The sequence below is a fragment of the Juglans microcarpa x Juglans regia genome, chromosome 7S, assembly GCF_004785595.1.
Source record: "Juglans microcarpa x Juglans regia isolate MS1-56 chromosome 7S, Jm3101_v1.0, whole genome shotgun sequence".
In the NCBI taxonomy this organism is placed as follows: Eukaryota; Viridiplantae; Streptophyta; class Magnoliopsida; order Fagales; family Juglandaceae; genus Juglans; species Juglans microcarpa x Juglans regia.
The window spans coordinates 4,867,158-4,881,779 of record NC_054607.1 but is presented as its reverse complement, the minus strand read 5'-3'; the positions used below and the strand labels follow the sequence as shown (position 1 = coordinate 4,881,779).

Below are 14,622 nucleotides of genomic sequence, written 5' to 3'. Positions count from 1 at the left end.
ACTTCAAATGGGGCTATATGGGCCAGGCAGAGCAAAATCATTGCTCCTGAGTTTTACATGGAGAAGGTCAAGGTATGATTATTTTAACAAAAATTAAATAATATTGGTTGCCAACAGAATTAATTAGTCGGTAATTGATACATGAAGTATTTAGATCTACAAATAGATTTTATAAAATAAGTTTATAAACTCACGTAACTTAATATAAAACATTAAATTGCAAATCATTTTTTGTTTTTTTTATAAAATAAATATGAAATATCACGTTAAATTATGTTAGTTTATAAACTTATTTGTATAAGATTTCTTTATAGATATAACAATTCTCAATTGACATTCACACAAGTATATTGTGATCTTAAACCCATGTAGGGAAGGATAAACTCATGGAAGAGTAGGATTGAGACTTAGGGTGGAACCGCAGACATACACATCGACGATTACCTAAGAAGTTTCTCTGGTGATGTGATCTCAAGAGCCTGTTTTGGCAGCAACAATGCCCTAGGGGAAAAGATTTTCCTAAAACTAAGAGCTCTAATGGGGCTCATGTCCATGAAAGGTCTGTCTACTGGGATACCTGGCTTAAGGTGAGAGCATTCTTTTATGAGCTCTAATAGGGTTATGTTATCAGTCATTTTTATGTATTTTTTACAAATTCTACTTATGTAATTAACAGTTATTTTATATTAAAAAAAAGTGACTCAATCAATCATATTAGTGGAATGTACAAAAAATATGCAAAATGACAACACATCGAGTTTTTGCAAAAAATAACGTGGACGCTTGGGCAATGACACAGCCTCAAATTAATTAAGGCATTCCAAGGCCTTTTCGATCTCACATTTCTTCTTGTGTGAGTACGCTAAGACCCCAGAGTCTCTCCGCCCCTGCTTCCATCTTTCTCGTGCACGCACACTCGCTCCGAAAGGCGAGCTTTGTCGGTGTCGGCTACGAGGATCGATGATGTAGTGGGCTTTTGGCTTTCGTGGGTGGGAACAAAGTGAAGACGTTGATCCCGGTATAGTGGAGCTTGGCAGGCCATATCACGAGCAATAAAGCCAACATGCGTGCAACCATGACCTCGCCAGCCTCAAATATGACATGGCATCATTGGCATGGGTTATGATCAGTTGGAACTTGGAAGTGTGCTAAGAGTTCAAGTAAATTTGATGCAAGGATAATGCTGTTCATATATTTATGATTTTATATGGTTTATTTCTTTTTAACAGTTTTAGTTTTAATCATTTTAAGATATCTTATTTTTTACATACTCCGCACATCAACTGATGTAGAAGCTTTTTACGGTCAACTATACTAAAACATGATTGGTGGCAGCTTATGTACCCCATAAATCATGGAAAGCATTAACCCTCTAGTGTATATATTGTTGACCAGTTCTTCTGGTTACAAGTGGCTTGCTGCGTACCAATTAATATTTTGACAGTGATAGGCTAACAATTCATTCATAATTTATAAACAATTTTAAATATAATAATATCTTTTATTATATTTAAACGCATCAAATCAAAAGTAAAAGTCAAAATTAAATTTAAAATAATATTGTTTTATTACATAATTGTATACAAATTGTTATTTAGTAGTAACTTTATCATTTTCCTTAATATTTTAAGTTGTTGTCAGTTGTATTAGAAAAAAAAAAAGAAAAAAATAGCAAAACACGTTAGAATCCCAAAGAGCTGAAATGAAGCGGATGATAGAAAGGAAAAGAACATGATAGTGACGGTATTCTTTCCTAATTTGATGGTCTCAGGTACTCCATCTTTCTCTAGCTCTATTTTACAAATTTGAAATAGGTTTTTAGAGTTAGTGAAAAATCGAAAATGGGAAAAAGACCTGTGAACGGGGTTAAAAACATGGAAATGAATTTTTCAGGAAAAAATCGAAAATGAGTTTTTAAAGTGGATAAACCGGTAAACCAGCCATGAAGTGTTTGCTCTTTTGTGGTTTATTCGAAATGAGACTCTAAATCCATGGCTAGTAAAGTTTCAAGGACTTGCGAACAAAGCTAAAAATAGGGTACTGGATTGAGAGGTTTTCAATTACTAAATTGAATCAATTTAACTGGTGATTGGGTTGTTAATGGGGCTTCTCAAGAGAAGAAACCAAGGCACGCAAAGAAGATTACCAGAGAATAGAGAAGGTAAAAGGAGAGAAGCAACTTTTTGCAAAAGGAGAATCCTGAAAGTATAGCTCTTCTATTTACAGTATAGAGAGATCTTGGAGTATCAAGGATTCAGAAGATCAAGTAGAAAAATAGATACAATATAAAAGATAAAACTATTAAACCATCTAGCGAAAACCATCAAAATAAAGTTCTGACGATCAAACATTAATCATAAACAAATGAAAAAGAAGAAAAGGCCACAAAAAAAAAAAACCATTTGATTTCTTTTACTATCTAGGCAAGTTGAGCTTCTCCAAAGCCATGCATGTGTGAAGCATCCAAAAGAAGAAATGGGAATTCACCAAGCTCTTGAATAAACCCTTCCAAGTCTACAAAGCCGCCCAAGCACCCACCTGAATTCTCACCATTCCACATCCCTTCCTCATCCTTAACTCTCTCCCTTGACATCAAACCACGAAACCCAGCTCGAAGCTCCAGTTTGGCCATTGGCTTGTCGAATGAAGCATTTCTTGGCTCTTCTCTCTATAGCCCTTTTCCGTGGGTTTTCCAGTGAGTCATTGCACTAACTCACGGAAGTTTGTTGCTTCAGTTTTGATGATTTCGGGTGCAAATATGTGAATTATGCGTACCTTTGGCTTGGGCTTGGATATTTTCTTTGAATCATGGTGCATGGCTAGGGAGGTGGAGTTGAACAGGGTGTACAAGTATGTTAAACGAAGCCACTTTCAAGAGAAGCCACGCAGTTAAGATAAAAAACGAAAGGACGCAGAGAAGATGGCTAGAGAAGAGAGAAGGCACGCAAAGAAGATTACCAGGGCACGCGAGGAAGAGGCGCAATGAAGAGATTTGTTTAACTTCAGATCCCGCCCAAATTAGTCCATGCCTGAGTTAAAATCAAAACGATTTGTTTGATTAAATCAGTCCATATCAACTTCTCGGTACACTTCAATGCACAAATTCGCCTAAGTTAAAAGTTTTCCATTGTTGACAATCCAACTATACGTCATAATGCCTTTTTGCATGAGATCTTGTTGAGTTTGTGCACATGACTCAACCGCCAAGCTTTGCCTATCCTCAATTTTCTCATCACCTCTACGAATTAAAAAAAGCAATTTATGTACTTAGACGAACTCCTCTTGCACGGAGTTTATGGCTAAGTTGTGATCTCTTTGAATTTGGGTTCTAGGCTTCAAAATCGATAAATCAACAGATTTATGTCAATAATATTTTTGTTATTGGCTTTTCTCGTATTGTTATTAACGATCTCTTGCATCATCTTTAGATTGGACTTTTGGATGGGTTGCTCTACAGTCACTGCTCCTAGCGTTAGTGCAGTTGTGTGTTTTTTTTTTTTTTTTATACTTTTTACATGTATTTTTTTAATAATTTTAAATATTTTTTTAAAAAATAAAAAAAATTACAACATTATTAAAAAATACTTACTTAATCACTTAATAAAAAAATAAAAAATAAAAAAATACAGCAGGAGCTCTCAACGGTGAGAGTAGCTTTACTCGTTAAGGATTGTCCCTTCCGATTCCTGTTTTAGATTGCCATTAAGCGAATCCTTCACTATATCAAATTCACTTCCTCTCATGGGCTTCTAATCACTTACAATTCGTCATCCTATCTACAAGCTTTCTTTGATACTTATTGGGGAGAGTGAACTCATCGGTAGATACTAGTAGCTATCTTATTTATTTTGGCAACATTCTGATCTCTTTGTAGTAGCACTTGCATCTTGGGGCATATTCTACCCTCTCCAAATTCATTCTATTAAAGCATAAACTTTGGCATTTTAATCTTTCCATCAATTGAAAGTTGTTTTATTTTTATGTAAAAGATTCGGATATCTGTATAAAAGATTAAAAAAAAATGATAAATAGACAACTTATTATCATTATTATACAACTTAAAAGATATTTATACCAAATTTTTTTTTTTCCAAACCCATGTGTCTCATGAACTTGTATAATTCAAACAACTAGTAAGACTGAAGAAATACTATATTTATATAAGAACATATATAGAATTCTGTGTAACCAATAATTCACCTATATTTATATGATTGCAATTAATCTTATATATATATATATATATATATATATATATATATATATATATAGGTAGAGTGAGTGGATGGTGTAAATGCACCACTATTTATTGAAAAATACTTTAGTCACAAAAAAATTATAAAAAAGTAATCTCATAAATTGACGTATCTTGATATAGTGATTCGTCAAATTATAAAGTTATTTTAAATATCTAATTTTTTTTTCTCTTAGTTCAAAGAACCGAACAGATAAATTACTCCAAAATTTAATACAATAATTCGTTCCAACTAACCTCAAGGAAAAAAAAAAAGACCAAAGAATATAATAATTTAATACAATAATCAATTTTGGCTATTTAGAATTTATTGTTAAGATGATTCTCTTGATATATATGACATGACACCATCAAGTGGCTTATTAAAAAAATTAAAAATATAAATATAAAAAATATAAAGAAAATCTAAAATTTTAATTTTTCTCTTTTATATTTTCAAAAATCATTTTAATTTGAATATATTTTTTTGGGCTTTTTTCAATAAACTATTAACTGCGTGTTATTAAGGGTGCGTTTGGATGTTGAAGTGAGTTGAGTTGAGTTGATAAAATATTATTAGAATATTATTTATTATTATTATTATTATTATTTTAAGATTAGAAAAAATTAAATTATTTATTATATTTTATATTAAAATTTAAAAAAATTAAAATAATAAGTTGAGATAAATTATGTTTATAAACGAAGCCTAAATAAGGATAGCCGGTCAAGATCACATGAGCGCGCTGTAAGAATCGTTCAGGTTTGACCAAATTGTCTCGCCAAACTCATTTCTACGGGCACGGTGAAAGACAAAGAAGACTACGGCCATGGAGGAGCTTGAGTTTGATGCAGCAAAGATATTCATTGTTGTTGCATTTCTTGGTTTCACAGGACTGTTGGTACGCTTGTATAATACGCTGGTGGTGAAGCCGGAGAGGCTTCGATCTGCACTGAGAAAGCAAGGCATCACCGGACCACCGCCGACTTTGCTACTCGGAAATATTTGGGAGATAAAGAAGGCCCTCTCCACCACAGTTAAGACTCCTTCCGGAGAAATCCCCGTCTCCCACAACTGTGCTGCTCTCATCCTTCCATTCCTTGAGCAATGGAGGAAACAATATGGTGCGTCTCCCATCATCTTGCAATATTGAATATCCTATATATTTATCTCAGATTCTCAGTTTGATCTGTTATGAAAGAAGATTGTTCATTGAGATTAAATTTTATGAGTTTTTGTGAAAATTACGATTTGATAGGTTTGGATAGAGAGAGTTTATGAAAAATATTGAAGATGAAATTAAAATTGAAAAAAAAAAAACGTTGGGAATTGTCTGGCCTCATGGGTGGCCCAGAAAGGGAGGAATCGAAAGCTATGAAAAGTGGGGGAGAAAATCCCTCAAAACTTAAAAGCATGTAATTTGGATACTGGTTTATCTCATTATTACAACTTTATCAAATTTTTACATAAAATATAATAAATAATTCAATTTTTTCAAATCTTAAAATAATAATAATATTTTAATAATATTTTATTTAATTTTCATATAAAATCGTCTCATCTCACTGTCCAATCGGATTGCCAAACATGCAGAAGTAAGCTATCTCTTTTATTTTCTGTATGTTTTATGTTTGAACAGGTGATTTATTTATGTTTTCTCTGGGTACCTCACCAAAAATATTCATAAACGAACCTGGCATTTTGAGAGAGATAACCACATGCACATCCTTGGACTTTGGGAAACCATCGGAGCAGCAAAAAGAGTATGGTCCTTTGCTTGGTCAGGGCATAATCAATTCGAATGGGGCTACATGGGCCAGGCAGAGCAAAATCATTGCTCCTGAGTTTTACATGGAGAAGGTCAAGGTATATGATTATTTTAGCAAACATTAAATAATATTGGTTGCCTCCGGAATTAGTAGGTAATTAATACAAGAAGTACTTAAATCTACAAAACGATTTTATAAAACTAAGTTTATAAACCAACATAACCTAATACAAAACATTAAATTGCAAAAAAATAAAAAATAAAAAATCTATTAAAATAAAAAATTATCTACCGTCAATTAAAACTATGTTAGTTTATAAATTTATTTTATAATACTTCTTTGTAAATCTAGCAATTTTCAATTGACATGATACACACAAGTAGATTGTGATCTTAAACCCATGTAGGGAATGATAAACTTAATTATCGAGTCGACCACCCCACTGCTAAACTCATGGAAGAGTAGGATTGAGACTGAGGGTGGAACCGCAGACATACACATCGACGATTACCTAAGAAGTTTTTCTGGTGATGTGATCTCAAGAGCCTGTTTTGGCAGCAACTATGCCCAAGGGGAAAAGATTTTCCTAAAACTAAGAGATCTAATGGGGGCCATCTCGACGTCAAGTTTGTCCACTGGGATACCTGGCTTAAGGTGCGAGCTGCATTCTTTCATGAGTTTTTTTCTTTTATTTTATCCAAGAAATAAAATAGGATGGTTCTCCAATTTAGTAAAGATAAATGATGAAACCTCTAAAGTTTTACCTTTGCTTAGACAGTCATTTAAATTTTAAAGCAACAGCTTGGACATATCCACTTTACATGTTACAGGTACCTTCCCACGAGAAGTAATAGGGAAGGATGGAGGTTACAAAAGGAAATCCGCAGTTTGATACTAGAGGTAGTCAAGGAGAGACAGAAAGCCTCTAATCATGAGAAGGATTTTCTCCATATGGTTCTTGAGGGAGCTAAGAATAGTGACTTGAGCCAGAAGGCTACCGAAAGTTTCACTGTTGACAATTGCAAGAACATATACTTGGCTGGATACGAGACCACTGCAATTTCTGCCACATGGTCCCTCATGCTCTTAGCTTCAAATCAAGAATGGCAAGACCGTGTCCGTGCTGAGGTTCTCGACATCTGCCAAGGTTGTACACCTGATGTTGATATGCTTCGTAAGATGAAACAGGTAATCATATAAATTTGAATTTACATAACATCCTATGATATGAAATAGGTACCACGCGTATGTATTTTGAGATTACTTATAATAATTACTCCGTGTGCAAAGAGTAAAGAATGCATTTCTAAGCACAAAAATTCAATATGGATATACAGCTAACGATGGTGATACATGAATCGTTGCGTCTTTATCCACCTGCCCCGTGGTGCCTAGGGAGGCCTTCAATGATCTGAGATTCGGGAACATTAATATCCCAAAAGGTGTCAACATTTGGACAGTGTTGTTGACGTCGCATGTTGATCCAGAAATATGGGGACCGGATGCCTTAAAGTTCAACCCAGATAGATTTGCAAATGGAATTAAGGGTGCTTGCAGTCATCCACACTTGTACTTGCCATTTGGATTTGGGCCCCGCGTATGTGTTGGGCAGCACTTGGCCATGGTCGAACTCAAGATACTGATAGCATTAATTCTCTCCAACTTCTCCTTCTCCCTCTCCCCAAAGTACATCCATGCACCTGCTATTAGGATGCTCATGGAACCTGAAAATGGAGTAGATCTCTTGGTGAAGAAGTTGTAAGCTATTTATGCCTCGTGATTGGGTTGGTCAGATATCTACATGGAAATAGAAAATAAAGTTCACGTACCCTACTTTTGTTTATGTTTCTGTGTAATATGTAGTATGTTTTGTCGTGGAAAATTGTCTCGCCTCGTGTGACAGCAGGTAGACTCTGAAGTTCGAAGTGAATTTGTTCAGTCTTACAACTTCTCATCGTGTAAAACCAGTGAAATAGTTGTGGATTTATGAATAAGAATGATGCTATATATGTTGTTCATTCTCACAACTCCATCACTTAAGTTTTTTGGACGTGCAGTGACTTCACAGTCACCACAAAAAATAACGTGGACACCTTGGCAATGGCACAGGCTCAAATTAATTAAAGCATTTCAAGGCCTAACCCGGTCTCACCTTTCCTCTGGTGCGACTACGCCAAGACCCCAGAGGTCCCTCGGCGGGCATGCTTTTATCTTTTTCGCACGCGCACTCTCGCTCCGGAAGGCGTGGTTTGTCGGTGGCAGCAATGAGGATCGATGATGGAGTGGCCTTTTGGTTTTCGTGGGTGGAACAAAGTGAAGATGCTGATCCCAGTAGAGAGGAGCTGGGCAGGCCATGGCACGAGCAATGCCAACACGTGTGTAACCATGGGCCTCGCCAGCCTCAAATTATGACATGACATGGATTATCAGTTGGAAGTGTGCTAAGAGTTCAAAGTAAGAGTCGGGTAGAGCGGTAAGCTTGGAAGGGCAAAAGTAGTTTTTCCTTCAAGTAAATTTGACGCAAGGATGTTGCTGTTCATATATATGATTTTATATGGTTTATTTCTTTCAATAGTTTAGAACTTGGATGACTATGAGAGTCGCCTTATCGTCCGCCACGCATATGGGTGGGCCCTTTTTTTAGTTTTTATTCACATCTTATCATTTTTTTTTGTCTTTGATTTTTTCTAATATTAAGTTTATCTATTTGAATTTTTTTAATCTTTTCATTGTGTAACTTTGGTTCGTTTTTTATTTTATTTTTTGAGAAAAGAATAATCTACGAGTTGTTGTTTTGTTTCTATTTTTTTTTAAATTTAAAGTTTATGTGATTTAATTTATAGAATAGTTGATTTTTTAAACTTTTTTATTTTATTTTAAATTTAATTTTTTTTAAGTTTGTAAATTGAATATTTTGATTTTTTGAGAATTTTTTATTTTATGTGTTTTTATTTTGTTTCTAATTTTTAATGATCTTTTTTTTTTTTTTTTTTTTTTTTTTTTTTTTAAATCTTGTACAAAAAGTTTGTACATTCTAAAATTTATATCTTATATGCAGAGTCCCTCCGCACTGCTTACATCTCTCTCTCTCTCCCTCTCTCTGGAAAGAGTGTTTTTCTGGTGTCCACAGAGCCCACACAGCCTAACTTGCAACGAGAATAATGGAGTCGGCTTTTGGTTTTCGTGGGTTGGAACAAAGTCAAGCTGCTGATCATAGTAGATTGCAGCTCGACAGACCGTGGCGTTAGCCACGCCGACATGCTTGTAACCATGGGCCACACGTGCCTCCTAAGTGACATGAGTCTTCATATTGGAAGTGTAAAAAGTTAGCTCCGTTTGGATGTTGAGCTGAGTTAAGATGAATTGAGTTCGTTATGAATAGTAGTGAATTGAGATAATAGAACGAGTTTTGTGAGATCCACCTGTGTTTGGATGTTAAGATGAGTTTAAATATATTTATGAGAAGTTGAAAAAGGTTGTGGGTCCCAGATGTAAAGAGATTTTGAGTTGAAATGGATTTTGTGATTTAATAATTGAGTGTTTGGATGTTAAACTCAACTTAAAATTAGATTGAACTTTGATCTCAGTTTAGTCCAAATTTTAAAGTTACTTTTGTTGAATGGAATTCCCCATAGTTTATGTAATTACAACAAGCTCTTCTTTATTATATTGTATTATATAAAACACAAGTATCCCAAGAATCATGGGAATCAAGAATCATTAACCCTCTATTGTGTGGCTCCCTCGGTGTCCGCTTGTGGTTTGGCGGCACTCGCAATGCGAGGATGTTGACTTTTCTGGTCATACACCCCTCATACAATTTGAAAATACAGTTTGTGCTCGCATCTCAATAAATGTGTACAATTAATTCGCAGCAAAAAATGAAAAAGGCAATCATTAAAGTCTAACTAACAGCACAAAAAAAATTTAAATTCATCAAAATTCTATTATCCATAAGCCAGAAGTCTTCAAACCATAGACAAAAGAATATTACAGTCCTTCGATAATTACAAAGAGTAAAAAATTAATTACAAATGAAGAATAATCTTGATCTTTACTCTTCAGGCGGAGCTAGACCTCCATGCTCATATGCCTCATCATACTCATCCTCTATATCAAAATCTAGGGTTCCAAAGAGCGGAACCGTAGGTGGGACCACCACATTGAGATTTTGTGAAATTTCAGTAAGTGAAACTAAGTCTAATACTCAAAATACATGCAAGTGGAAAAGAAAAATTTATGCAAACAAGGAAAGTACGAAATATAATATTTGCCATTTTGCAATTAACCAAACTCAAGTATGCACCAAATCTTTGGCTCAAGACATTACAGACCAAAAAATCACATTTTATTTTGAAAAGATCTGTTTTATTAAAGTATGTATCATGGTCTCCCTTATGGATCATCCACACACTTTGGCTCCCTTCGTCACACCACAAGTAAAGACCATGCGTATTACTTCGTAACAAGTGATGCCCAATTCATCACTTGGCGTGTTCATGACCAAGCATTCTCTAGCCTCCACTAGCAGAGAGGCAGCGGCGTTGACCTAAAAGCGTTACCGTCTTGCCCAAGCCCATTGTCCCCCGACAACAACCGAGAGAATGTCATTCAGTTTTATGCGCTCCCAAGTAATCATAGGAGCTCTACCGAGATAATTCTCTATCTCGACTTGGGATCATGAAACTTATGCACCCACAAAATCTATTGATACAAGAATACAACAATTTATAGATTTCAGTAATGATGCAATCCAAAAATACTACAGTTAATTACATGAGGAATGACATACAACAACAATATTTAAGATACAAAACACAACATGAAACAACAAAAAGAGCACTTCACACGGCATGTCACAAAACTACACATATATCCCATCACAAACTACACAATTATCCCATCACTTCACATTGCACAACCATGTCTCAAATTGCACATTTCATCCCAACACTTCATACGACACACAACCACATCACAACTACACAATTTATCCTACAACTTCACACGACGCACAACCACATCACAACTACATAGTTTATCCCAACACTTCACATAGCGCACAGTTCACAACATCAAAGCATAATTCACAATTCCAACTACAATTATTCCAAGGTTAATTTGAGAGCCACTTATAGTGTGTAGATAAAATTTCTAGATGATCGAAGCGTCCCGAGCTCTGCTTGCTGGTTGTGGTGGTTCCCGTCGGTGGGTGTCGAGGTGGTCCTCCAAGTAGTCTTGGGAGTCTTGCATAGATGCATAGAGAAGGGGTGGTGAGTGTGTGTGTATTGCTGGGACAGAGAGACAGTGAACATGAGGGAGAGATAGAGAGCAAGAGAGAGACAAGGAAGAAAAGTCTAGAGGAAGGTGGAGTTGGGTGGTTGGCGAGTCTAAACCTAAATAGAGAGGGAGTGATTTTGGTGAGAGAGAGAGAGGTGAAGATAACTTGAATGCGAGGAATTGAGACCGAAGGGTTTACCGGCCCGGTCTCAGTGTTGGATGGCAACAATGGCTTTCACAATGACAATGAAATAGAGAGGGAGAAAAAGAGAGAAAGATAGTGTGAGAGAGGGAGGAGAGAAATTTGAGGAAGGTAATGAGATTGGGAGGGAGGGAAGCTTGTTATGAAAGGTGTAGCACGACAGGTGATGACGACGACTAGGTTTTTCGCACCCAAAAAGGGTCGAGCTTTCTAGGAGAGAGAGAGAGAGAGAGAGAGAGAGAGAGAGAGAGTGTGGTGATCAGAGAGTGACTTGGTGGTGGAGGATCTATGGTGGTGTGTGTGTGCCAGTGTAGCAGACTACGACGACGGAACCTTAAACGAGAGAAACAAAGAACGGGAGGGTTTTGAGAAAGGTGGGTGAGACCAAGAGATGTGACGGAGAGAGTGAGGCCGTTGGAGGAAAAAGAGAAATGGTCAGAGGGGGGAGGAGTCTCAGCCTATTTATAGGCCAGAAAGCCCTCTTCACGAGTGTCACAAGGCTTAGCTTAGATTGGAGGAGGTGAGCGGCAATCAGAGATGGTAGAGAAGGGGCCAAGCTCGACGATGTGTGGTGCGAGCAGCTGGGTGCGTAAGGGTGGTGGGCAGAGCTCACGAGAGGGGAGGGGATGGTGCGGGGAGGAAGAGAGAGAAGCAAAGGAAAATTAGGAAAATGGGATATTAGGGTTTGGGGGCATAAGTCAAAACGGCACCGTTTTGAGCTTAAAGGTTGGGCCCTTTTTTTTGCTGCTTTAGGCTTCTATACGGGCTAGGCTTCTACACGATTGGGCTTCACATATTGTATCTACAGTTGACTTGATTGTACATTGTGGGATAATGAAATATACAATCCAACTCTATGTTTATAATACCTTTTTGGATGGTGATCTTGTTGACTTTGTGCGTATGGATCAACCATCAAGCTTTGCTCACCCTTAATAATTTATCATCATGTCTGCAAACTAAATATAGCCATTTACGGGCTTAGGCAAACTCCTTTTGCGTGTTGTTCATGGCTAAGTTGTGATCTCTTTGAATTTGGCTTCTAGGCTTCAAAAGTTATCATTTCCTTTTCATATTTAGAATATCAATAGATTTATGTCAATAATATTTTTGTTACCGTTTTCCCACACATTGTTATTGAGTACGAGCTCTTGGAGCATCTTTAGATTGGACTTTTGATTAAGGATCGTCCCTTTGGATTTTTTTTTAGACTACCATGTAGCGTCCTACTAGTAATAATTAGAATGCCATTAAGCTAAGCCTTCACTATCTCAAATTCACTTCCTCTCATGAACTTCTAATCACTTGCAATTCATCATCCGATTTAGAAGCTTTATTTGATGTTGATTGGGCATGGCGAACTCATGATCGCCATTTTATCAAAAGATATCTTAATTATTTTGGCAATAATTTGATCTCTTAAAACTCAATCAAAACAACAAAATATTACTCATTCAAGTACTGAAACTAAATATCAGGCTCTAGAAAATTAAACAGGCGAGTCGATATGATTACAAGGACTTCTTCAAGAAACTTCTATTTTTGTCTAACAACTACGAACATTACGATGTGACAATTTTGGTGCCACTTATCTCTTATTATATTCTTTTGTTTGTGAATGTGTAGCTCTTTGGGGGCATGAGATTCTATCATTTCCAAATGAAAAAATCTTATTGCAAACAAGTTCGTGCACTAATTCGTGTACCAATATTGATATATAATACATATATTTAATGAAATGATGTGAATTAAAAATGAAAATAATTTTCATGATATAGGAGATTTTCTTCTTCTCTCAATTTTTTTTTTATTTTTTTTAAATTAAAAAAATTATCAATACACGATATGGTATACGAACTCGCTTGTGCCTGATGAAGTAATGAAAAACAGAGCTTTACACCTATTCGAAGAAATGCTTCAACGAAAGTAAAGTCTGTGTAAAACTCATCATTGTATTACTATTGCTTTTCATACTGAATATAACCACAACAGTGCAGTATTTATAGGCATGTTTATCCTATATTTCAGACTCATTTACATAAAGAAAATAATAATAAAAGTCCTGCATTCGGTTACAGATATATTCAAGAATCTTCCACTTTATTCTAGCACGTCTATTGTGCAATTCTATTGAGAGTTTGTTGCAGAAGCTTCTTTGGATGCTGAGTCACTATGTGCTCTATTATCCCCCCTTGCTTCAAGCGACATAGGAAGTATGGTGAGACTTGAACGCAGCAATGAGAAACGAGCAGTAGATAAGGGCTTTGTAAGAATATCAGCCAATTGATCATGGCTAGAGATAAATGACACATTGAGTGTTTTGGCTGCCACACGGTCCCTCACAAAATGAAAATCAAGGTCCACATGCTTTGTCCTAGAATGCAAAATAGGATTCACAGAAAGATAAGTAGCACCCATATTATCACATAGCAGAGTAGGAGGATCAGCAAGACAAATTCCTAATTCTTTAAGAAGGGATTGGAGCCATAATAATTCACAAGCAGTATTGGCAACGGACTTGTATTCAGCTTCAGTTGAAGAACGTGCAATCGTGGGCTGCTTTTTGGAACCCCATGCAATTAAATGAGAACCAAAGAAGATACAGAAACCACCGGTGGACTTCCGATCATCCGGACAACCAGCCCAATCAGCATCGGAGAAGGCTAAAAGCTTAGGAGAAGAAACTGGAGAAAAATGAAGAGCAAAGGCAGCAGTTAAACGAAGATACCGAAGTATTCGTTTAACAGCTTGCCAATGAGAAGTGCGGGGACAATGCATAAATTGGCAAACTTTGTTGACAGCGAAAGAAATATCAGGACGAGTAAAAGCAAGGTACTGAAGACTGCCGACGACATTACGATAAAGCTGTGGATCCTCAAAAGTGGATCCATCAAGAGCACTCAGCTTTGTCGAGGTAGCCATGGGGGTAGACACTGGTTTACAATTGTCCATATTATTTTTTGATAGTAAGTCAGAGATATATCGAGACTGAGAGAGAAATAAACCAGTTGGGTTACGAGTGACTTGTATGCCTAGAAAATAATGTAGGGGCCTAAGTCTTTGACAGGAAAGGTATTTCGAAGAGCTGTAATGAACTCAGTGACAAGCATAGGATCAGAGGCTGTAACTATGATAT

General features: G+C 36.3%; 1 pseudogene; it reads left to right on the top strand.

The window, feature by feature from the left end:
- The first annotated feature begins 5,064 nt into the window (after positions 1 to 5,064).
- On the top strand, positions 5,065 to 7,766 carry LOC121240410 (annotated as a pseudogene).
- Positions 7,767 to 14,622: the final 6,856 nt, after the last annotated feature.